The following is a 10,104-nucleotide window of genomic DNA, read 5'->3' as shown; positions in this document are numbered from 1 at the left end:
AAAAATATTTGAAATATAATATAGAATTATTCTATATTAATCTAGAAAAATCTAAAATCAGAGAATATAACAGTTTAAAATTTATTTCAGAATATTAACAAAACTATAATAGTTTCTTCATACAACATGGATCACAACATTTATTATTTGAAGTACATATATTAGTCTATTATTAACTTAAAAAAATTAATAAAAACTATATAAAATAATAAAAATGACAAAAACAACAAATTTACTAAAACTTAGAAAATATATAGAAAAAAAGTACAATCCAATATAAAAATAAAATCTAAAAATCAGAGAATATAACTTAAATATTCAAAAACTATAATAGCATTATCAGTGACTCTAAAATAACACCGCATCATGGGAAACACGTCACTACTGTAAATGCTTTAATAGTGAGTGTCATTGTGTATTTTGCGGGTCACCTGAGAGCGATCCTTCGGGCTCCAGATCCCAAACCATCACCACCACAAACACACAGCCTGCGCTCGCCTTTCATATGAGGCCGGATTATTATCAGTCCCTGGGAAATGGATATTCGCGAACACACACCGCCTTCCGGCAATGATTGAGTTTGCCAGTAGGTGCAATGCATGTTCATGATGATCAGATTATACAAAGGTTTAACCGCATTAGTCCTCCATAACTAAAAAAAAACTTTCAGACATACTGTACCTGCTCCAGGATTATGTGCGCGTGATTATGATTAGTGATGGGAAGTCCGGTTCTTTTCCGCGAACCGGTTCATAAAAACCGGTTATTTTACGCCCTGACGTGATGACGTCACTCGTGATGACGTAATGATGTCAAGTCTATCATCCATTCATAAAGAGAGCTTTTTTATGTTAGCATATTGATCAAACAATAATTAGACAATTTTTGATATGTAAAACCAGCAATATTACAGCAGCATCAGGTGTCTTAATCACGCTGTACATCATTTTATTTTAAGAGTAAAAATGAATTGGACCAACACAACCTTAACACACTCTTATTATATATATATATATATATATGTGTGTGTGTGTCTGTGTCTGTGTGTGTATGAGTAAACAACTTCGTTTTAAAGGGTAAAATTGTAATAATTATAATATCTAAAAGAGTTTTATGGTATTGATTTTTTTAGTCTATAAACACATTTGTTTGGTATAAATTGAAATGCTTATAACACAAATGTCTGTAATTTGGCCTTATATTTCATTGCTCCTTAAACACTTCATCTCCCTTATTTGTTCTTTTTGTTACATGAGAAATCATGAAATAGATATTACAAAAAGTAGCTTTAGAATTGTTTATTTTTTTCATTTTCTTTTTACATATATATATATATAGGCTATATATATCCTTTGTATTGAAATAAATAATTTTTTAATGAAATGATACTATAATAATTATATAATATATTATAATGTATTATATATTAATGAAATGATACTCTAAATAAGAAACTAAAACTTCCAGTAGGTGGCAGTAAATGTCTTAATGAATAAGTCACTGAGTCGTTCATTCATTCGATTCCTTCAAACGGCTGATTGATTCAGGAATGAAGTAAACGACTCGAATCATTGGTTCACCCGATTCGTTCAAAACACGGATTCATTCAAAATTGTGTGTTGCTTGGAGACGCACAACAGTTCTGCTGTGGCTTTAATAGGTAATATTTGCGTTGGCAAAACTGAGCAAAAACAGACAATATTGTGTTTAAAATAAAACACAATATTAAGTTCTTATTTATTGAACTGTTGTATAAAATCAATAGGCCTATCATCACATCTATGCTCGTGTCATATAACCTCATTCTATAGGCTCCATCACGCAGTGAGCTGCTGTCCTGCATCTTGTTCGTCACCATTAACTGCACGTGTGTTCGACTTCGATCGCTGTATGAAATCCAAGTATCGCGAGAGCAGACGGCTCTTTATGCTTTCGAATCGCTCTCGCGGTACTTTGATGCCAAACACTGATCGTTCTGCGCGTGGGGGCGTTGATTGCCTTAAAATTTTATATTTTTCTATAACTAATTAATTAGATTTATCCACTTCAAGCACTGTGTAGATATATATTTAATTACATAATTATAGATTATTTTTATATAGCCTACTAGATTATTTAGTTTCAGGTAGCTATAGCCTAATATGGTTGAAGAACCAACCTAGGAAAATGCTAAAATTTAATACACAGATGTATTATTAATACACTGGTCCTGAATAGTAATCTGACCAATTTTGGGGTCTCTGCAACATAGGCTACTCCATAGCGCCACCACCTGTTCAAAAAAAATCCACTTTTCTTTTTGTTACAGCTATGTGTTTGATAAAGCTGTATTTCTGATAGTTTGAGGTTCAGAGCAGGAATATGGTGATGTAGGTGTATTGTATATTATATAAACATAGGCCAATATTAAATAGCCTAATATAAATTCAGGTTGTTGCAATTTCAGGTGCATTAGGTTAATATTTTGTATTTTTTGGATTATATGATGGTGTATTTTGTGTGGTTTCTGCCCGTTTCTGCGAGGTTTGAGGTTTTTATTTTATATAGGCCTATTTTATGATATGAGTTGTATGTATATGCTGCTGAAGGTGTGTTTTTGATGGTGAAGTAGGGCTGGGCAGTATATCGAGTTTGTACGATATATCGATATGTTTTTTATAGGCCTAAGCGATATGGTATGTATGAGGCAATACCATTTATATCGATATCTACAGTGGTTTGATTCGAGCGCATCTGAATAATAATAATAGCAGTGAGTGAGCCGCTGCGGGGAAAGTGCATTTGTTCTAAACATGAGACAAGCTTTATATTAAGGGCTTTAAAATAACTGTTAAGATATAGTTAACAGGACTAGTTTAAAGCTGCTCTGACAGACTCGTGCGCTTGAGATGCGCTGTTTTCCACAGAGCAGGACTTACATTTCACAACCTCCATCTGTAAATGTTAGAAAGTCGTTAAAATATTTCAATTTTTCCTGTCAGGAGTGGATGAGAGTGCAATTCTCCGCTAAACCAACAGACGTAATAGAATAAGAATAAACATTCTAAATATACATTCTGGTACAATATTTCTTGTTCGACAAAAAATGCGCCGTATCTAGAATTTTAAACCTACAAGTAGGCCTAAGTGTATTTTTATGAGAGCGGTAGCCTAACTGTGAAGTTAGACTGTTGTAATGGGGTAATCAAAATAGCCTCATACAACTAGTATGTGTTTTAGTTTAGTGAATTTAACTTCTGCCTTAAGAAGCATCATATTTGTTTTTAGATCGTAATGTTACAATGTTAGAATGCAATGTGATTGTTACCCTTTTAATGCACATAGGCTATTATATTGCATAGCCTTGGTTACATTCACTTTCCTGACAGCACACGTACATCACAGAGACGTCTGCATTTACATCTGCAAGACGTCTCCTATCAGATGTCAAATAGACGTTTAGAAGAGGTGTATTTCTCTGATGCGTCAGTGGTTGGAGCCTGTGCGCCTCACACACACACACACACACACACACACACACTCTCTCTGAAGGAAAGAAAACCAGCTTTCCTCCTCGAGTGGGGCAGGAGTCCGTTTAATCTCCAGCACAAGCTGCATCGAGTAATTCATCGCCAGATGTTTCTCGTGAGGAGCTGATGCCGCTTTCTGACGGACTGTAGAGGCTCGTGAATGAAGGTGAGTGTTTGGACGCCAGTCTGACGCGATCACTGGGACTCTCAGGGTTTCATTCGCCGTGTTTATCGACAAACGCACTGGCGATCTGTGAGCCGCGCGCAGGGTTCGCGTGCGTATTTGCGAAAGTTTCGGCGTTTTCTCGCGAGTCTCGCTGATTCCCACCGCAGTGTCTCAGGATCATTCTCACGAGCAGCTGTCGGCACTTAGGCTTAGTTTAAGGAAAATAAAGTGCGTCTGTTGTGATGGACGGAGAAGAACTCGAGTGAGAGGTTTAACTGCATTCATACTCATGCATTTGAATTAAGAGACTTTATTAAGTCTGTGGAGAGTTTGTGTCAGTTTAGCCTAGATTTTCAAGCATGCAAATGATTAGTAATGAAACCAAACACATCAATCTCTCATTGTTTAGATTATTATCGAAAGTTTCTTGACTTGTTGGTGAATTGCGGTTTGATCAGGGATGATTCCTGACCGCTTATTTCGATAGGCTATTAAATGATATTGCATAACTTCTAGGGATATGATTTATTGTTCCTCATCAAGGTCTTATATTCTGTTTGACTGTTCTTGTAGATGTTGAGAGATCTGAACATCATAAATCCATAAGGAGCTTCATTCATCTGCGGACTGAGGTAAGACAATCTGTGCGAGACTAAACGAAACGTGTTTTTCGGTGGCTGATGTTTTTATTTTGCATTTGATTCATACAGTATTTAATGTCTGGTTGAGTTTTGCATCAGTGATTAATTGCTGAAATAATTGTGATTGTTGTGAATAAAGCTGAAGCCGTCACGTTCACAGTGAAAAAGTGTTTCACAGTGTTTTCATTAGTGCTCAGTTAGTGTCACCAAACTGAACTGGAAAAAATAATGACTGTTTTCAAACAGTTTCCCCAAACGCCCTCCTCACCTGCCATTGGTCAGTCGCGCAGGTAGCCCCGCCCCCGAACTCACGCCGTTGGTTGAGTCAGAAGTTGGGCCGCTTTTCAAGCAAATCGATGTTTTGAAAGTGTTTAAAGTGTAATTTGGGATGTAAGAAAGTATTTTACCATTGAATAAATGACAAGATAAACACATTCATTTATACTCTGTGTTTCACACACGTAAACGAGCGCTGTGTGATTCGGAGGCTGATTTTCCCACGAGCGAGAGCTCAGATAAAGCTCATTACAACTTTGGGTTCAGACACGGGCTTTGTGTTGGGAATGGAGTACTAGTTTGTTTACTTGCTGAATACTATGCAGTGTGTACTTGTACTCTATAATACTTGTTTGAGAGCTTTGAGCTTGACTTTTCTGCTGTCTGTGGAGCAGCTGATGAAGTGAAGAGCACAGATTCATCATCATCATCATCCTCGTCCTTGGATCTGATCTGACCTCATGGGTTTTGGCCGTCCAGTGAATCGGTCTTTAATCGTAGCGTGTGTGTTGTGATATCCGTGAGTATCGTGTGTCTGATAAGCGGTTCTTTGGGAGCGTGTCGGTGTTATTGAGTGTCAGCGGCTACAGGAGTCATTTCTACTGCGGCGTAATGAGAGAAAGCCATTACAGGCCCGATGTGTGTTTTGGGTGGGATTTCTAAAAGCCTGCGTGTGGGAAAGTGCTCATTTTGTCTGTGTGGGCTGGCTTTGGCGGCTGTAGGCTTGTTTGAATTAAACCCAGTGGGCCGGCGCTGTTTTACTGCTTTTATTTCACTGCACAATTTGGCCAATGCTGTATGATTTAAAATATGTGAACATAAAATAATGATTATCATATTAAAAAAGTAAAGTTTAAATGAATATATTTTAAATGTAATTATTAAATGTATTAAATTGTAATAAAATGTATTTAATTAATAAATTAAATTTCATATTATTATTATTATTAACTTATAATTAATATTTTTAATATAATAATAATAATAATTATTATTATTATTATATTAAAAATATTAATTATAAGTTAATAATAATAATAATTATTATTATTATTATATTAAAAATATTAATTATAAGTTAATAATAATAATAATTATTATTATTATTATATTAAAAATATTAATTATAAGTTAATAATAATAATAATTATTATTATTATTATATTAAAAATATTAATTATAAGTTAATAATAATAATAATTATTATTATTATTAACTTATAATTAATATTTTTAATATAATAATAATAATACTAATAATAAGTTTATTATTATTAAAATATTAAACAAAATAAAAACATTTCAATTTTAACTTAGTTTTCTTTTGATTATATAATACATTTTACATTAATTTTATTTAATTTATTTGAATTTTAAATTTACATTTATTTTTACATTTATTTAAGATGCTGAATGTAAATTAACTCCTATTTTACACAATATATATATTGTTTAAGATACTTTTAATATATAAATATTTAAATATTTAAAATATCAACAAACAAACAAAAAGGCACAGAAAATGTGCATTATTTATTGAGAGTAATGTTGGAAAATGTAGAAAAGTGGAATGATGTCTTCAGTTAGTCAGCTGAACGTGTGCAGTTATGACCAATTATGAAAATCTCAAAATAACCTGAAAATTGTCTGATTGTTTTGCATGACCAATTTATCACTAACTGGCCCGTCCGTCTTTCAGAATGAAATCTCTTTGGCATGATCAGCTTCAGCGTGCCGTGATTAGCAGTGGTTGTTGAGCGGTGACGTGTGTTTGTTCCTGTAGTTTTTTATCTGATTAGAGTTTCTCTAAAAACCGTCAGCTACGTTTTCCAACATCTCTCAGACGTTTAATGTGGCTATTGTGCGCGCGGACGCCGCCGAACACTGCGCCTTTGTGCTCTGAATCTGCATACCCCAAGGGCTTCTGGGAGAATTGAACAAGCTTCTGATGTTCCTGGAGAACGGAGGCGTGTGAGATTCCTTCACTAAGGTGAATTTCCAGCCTGGAGCTGCAGAGGTCAGAGTTTAGAGTCTGAATAATGAGCTCAGATCGTTCTCAGAGGTGTGGTGTGAAGTTAAGGGACTCTGCTTTATGTTATTTACACATAAGGACGGCATAAAAACATGGCATAATGTGAAACCGCTGAGCAAAAATGAGCATTACTTGTTGTTGTTTCATATATAAGTCTTTATTTTTATTGAATTTCCAAAATAAATAACCAGATTCTGAGTTATACGGTTATCAGTTAGCATATGAAATGAGTATTGTGTGTATTTGTTCTGGCTCAGGGTCGCAGCTGCGCGTCTGTCTGCAGTCTGAGCTGCATTAGCTGACCTTTGACCCCGTCTTTCGCTCGTGTAATTGCAGGAAGTGAGCGTGGCCAATGAGAGCAGGGGATTGTGGGTGAGCATGAATGAGCTCAGAGGTGGCAGTGTTGCTCATGACGGGAGGAAAGAAAGAGCTGTGCACAGTGTGAAATAGAAGTCTTTTATTTTGCCATTATTTCTAATTTATGCTAGTATTGTCTGCAAGACTCATAACTATGTTTACATTATGTGAAGAAAAAAAATGTATGTGCTGTTTGGAAGTGCAAAATCCACCGCCGGGATTCTAGAATGTTCCTTTATGGTTGCCAGGGTGTTGCTAGGCTGTTCCGTGTTGTTTCCAGGGTGTTGCTAGGCTGTTGCTACAGTGTTCCGTGTGGTTGCCAGGGTGTTACTACAGTGTTCCGTGTGGTTGCCAGGGTGTTACTACTAGGGCTATTGTCTTATGTAGCATGATGCTACAGTTTGCATGAATGGTCACATTACACGCGCTTTCGGTCGTGTAACGTTAGTATGAACGGACACTTAACCCCTTAGGTATCGAAATTTGGTACCGAACGACAAGACGTTTTTCGATACTCGATGGTATCGAGGCAATTCGGTCGGTGCCTAAAAAGTATCGAACTCGATACCCAGCCCTAGTTACTACAGTGTTCCGTGTGGTTGCAGGGTGTTGCTACACTGTCCTGTGTTGTTTCCAGGGTGATGCTAGGCTGGTGCTACAGTGTTCTGTGTGGTTGCCAGGGTGTTACTACAGTGTTCCGTGTGGTTTCCAGGGTGTTGCTACACTGTTCTGTGTGGTTGCAGGGTGTTGCTACACTGTTCTGTGTTGTTTCCAGGGTGTTGCTAGGCTGGTGCTACAGTGTTCTGTGTGGTTGCCAGGGTGTTGCTACACTGTTCTGTGTGGTTGCCAGGGTGTTGCTAGGCTGGTGCTACAGTGTTCCGTGTGATTGCCAGGGTGTTACTACAGTGTTCTGTGTGGTTGCCAGGGTGTTGCTACACTGTTCTGTGTGGTTGCCAGGGTGTTGCTAGGCTGGTGCTACAGTGGTCCGTGTGGTTGCCAGGGTGTTACTACAGTGTTCCGTGTGGTTGCCAGGGTGTTACTACAGTGTTCCGTGTGGTTGCCAGGGTGTTGCTACACTGTTCTGTGTTGTTTCCAGGGTGTTACTACAGTGTTCCGTGTGGTTGCCAGGGTGTTACTACAGTGTTCCGTGTGGTTGCCAGGGTGTTGCTACACTGTTCTGTGTTGTTTCCAGGGTGTTACTACAGTGTACCATGTGGTTGCCAGGGTGTTACTACAGTGTTTTGTGTGGTTGCCAGGGTGTTGCTACACTGTTCTGTGTGGTTGCCAGGGTGTTGCTAGGCTGGTGCTACAGTGTTCCGTGTGGTTGCCAGGGTGTTACTACAGTGTTCTGTGTGGTTGTCAGGGTGTTGCTACACTGTTTTAAATTGTTAACTGAGTGGTTGCTAGGTAATTTGGTACTGTCTCCATGTGAAAAGAGTCCATCTTCAAATCCCTGTGATCTTCTGGTCTCTAGATTGATGTTAATATTATTGGATAATATTGGAATGGTTAATATTTTTTAGCCCCGCCCACATGGCCTTGATTTCATCAGCAGAAAATAAGTTTTCAGAAATTTGTCACATTTTAATGAACGATTATGTAAGTGAACTGTAGTATTGTAGTGTAATAAGTAGTTTTTTAAAATTTATTATTTAATATTATTAAATTATAATTTATTAATATTAAATATAAATATTTAACTTATAAATTAATACAATTCAAAATAACAAAATGATATGAAAGTAAATCAATATTTAATTTAAAAGTAAATTATTTATTATTATTATTGTGTAATATTATTTTATAATATTGAATATAAATATTTAATAGTATTTTTATATGTAATAATATTAATCTTTAATTATACAATAAAATAATGCTAGTTTTTATGAACTTACTTACAGACTTTAATTCTTTATAATAACTTGCACTAATGAATCATTCACCGTGAGATGGGAGTCATTTTGTGATTTCTGGATGTCTTTCAGCTGGTGTTTTTCTCGTAAACACATGAAGTGTTGCATGTGAAAGAAATAAAACTCAGCGCATCTCTGATCTCTCTGAGTCTCTGAAGATGAAAGCACAGATGATTTGAATTATTATATTCTTCAATGTGTCACACGCTGCAAACTAAATGCGTCTGACTTTTGACACTCTGACTGCGGCCGGCGGGAGATTTACAGCCGCTCTGTCTTTGATATCCCACCGGGACGTCCCGTGCACGGGGAAACAATTCAAAGCCCTCCGCTAATGCGTCCCGATGCACGCCATCCATCCATCCATCCATCCGTTTGTTGATCGTCAGCTCTTCATGAAGAGCCGTTCTGTTCTCAGCAAGCGTTTTAAAGACTGCCGGTAAGAGTGCGTGTGAATCACTCAAAGAGTCAAATATGGCCTCGGCGCTCCATTAAACCCGAGCACAGATGCATTATGGGTGATGGGTGCTCTTTTGGGGATTCGGAGAGAAGACTGGAGCTGTGAACTCACAAAGAGTACAGATGGGGTTTTCCTTTGTGAGGAACTGAACACTTCTGATTCTGATTCTTTAATGACTCCATTAATGATTCTTTTAGTTTGCAGTGGTGTCACGACTCCAGCCCGGTATCTGAAGTTACTGTATATGAATATAAAATATATTTGACACGAAATGCCTGCGATCGCTGACAGGTGTGCGAACTCTCGCTTGTCTGATTTAGTGCCGTCTAGTCTCAGATCAGACTGTAAACTCACATAAAACATGATTTTTGTTTTATGTCATTGTTGATTCGGTAGCGCTGCAGAGTTTTAGTCCACATCAGAAGAATATAAACATTAAAAAAAACAATCGTCAAGACAATCATACATATCCAGTCTATTTTTTATTTAAAAGAAATCACTTCTGAGTAGGGCTTGGCAATATAGCTTAAAAAAAAAAAATCCTATTTTTTTTTTAGCCTTTCAGCAATTATTCAGTGTAACCTATATTTCTATTTATGTCTTCTTTAATGCAAAAAGTAAAATACAGTAAAAATTAGTATTTTTATAAATATGTAATCATTTATTATTATTTAATGTTATTTGATAATATTCAATATTAATATTTAAGATTTTATAAATATGTATTATATTTATATACTTGTACATT

At 36.3% G+C, this 10,104-nt stretch overlaps 1 long non-coding RNA gene across 1 annotated transcript in view; it reads left to right on the top strand.

Annotated features, from left to right (window-relative positions):
• The first annotated feature begins 3,495 nt into the window (after window positions 1-3,495).
• LOC107749385 (uncharacterized) overlaps window positions 3,496-10,104 on the top strand; it is a 62,661-nt gene continuing 56,052 nt past the window's right edge. Inside the window, exons 1-2 of the long non-coding RNA XR_001641024.1 lie at window positions 3,496-3,675; window positions 4,249-4,307. This is a non-coding gene — a long non-coding RNA (uncharacterized LOC107749385). The remainder of the gene's footprint in view (window positions 3,676-4,248; window positions 4,308-10,104) is intronic.

The sequence above is a fragment of the Sinocyclocheilus rhinocerous genome, unplaced genomic scaffold, assembly GCF_001515625.1.
Source record: "Sinocyclocheilus rhinocerous isolate Xijiao unplaced genomic scaffold, SAMN03320098_v1.1 scaffold1033, whole genome shotgun sequence".
Lineage (NCBI taxonomy): Eukaryota > Metazoa > Chordata > Actinopteri > Cypriniformes > Cyprinidae > Sinocyclocheilus > Sinocyclocheilus rhinocerous.
Note: the sequence above shows the minus strand (reverse complement) of the source record. Positions and strands in the feature narration are given on the sequence as shown.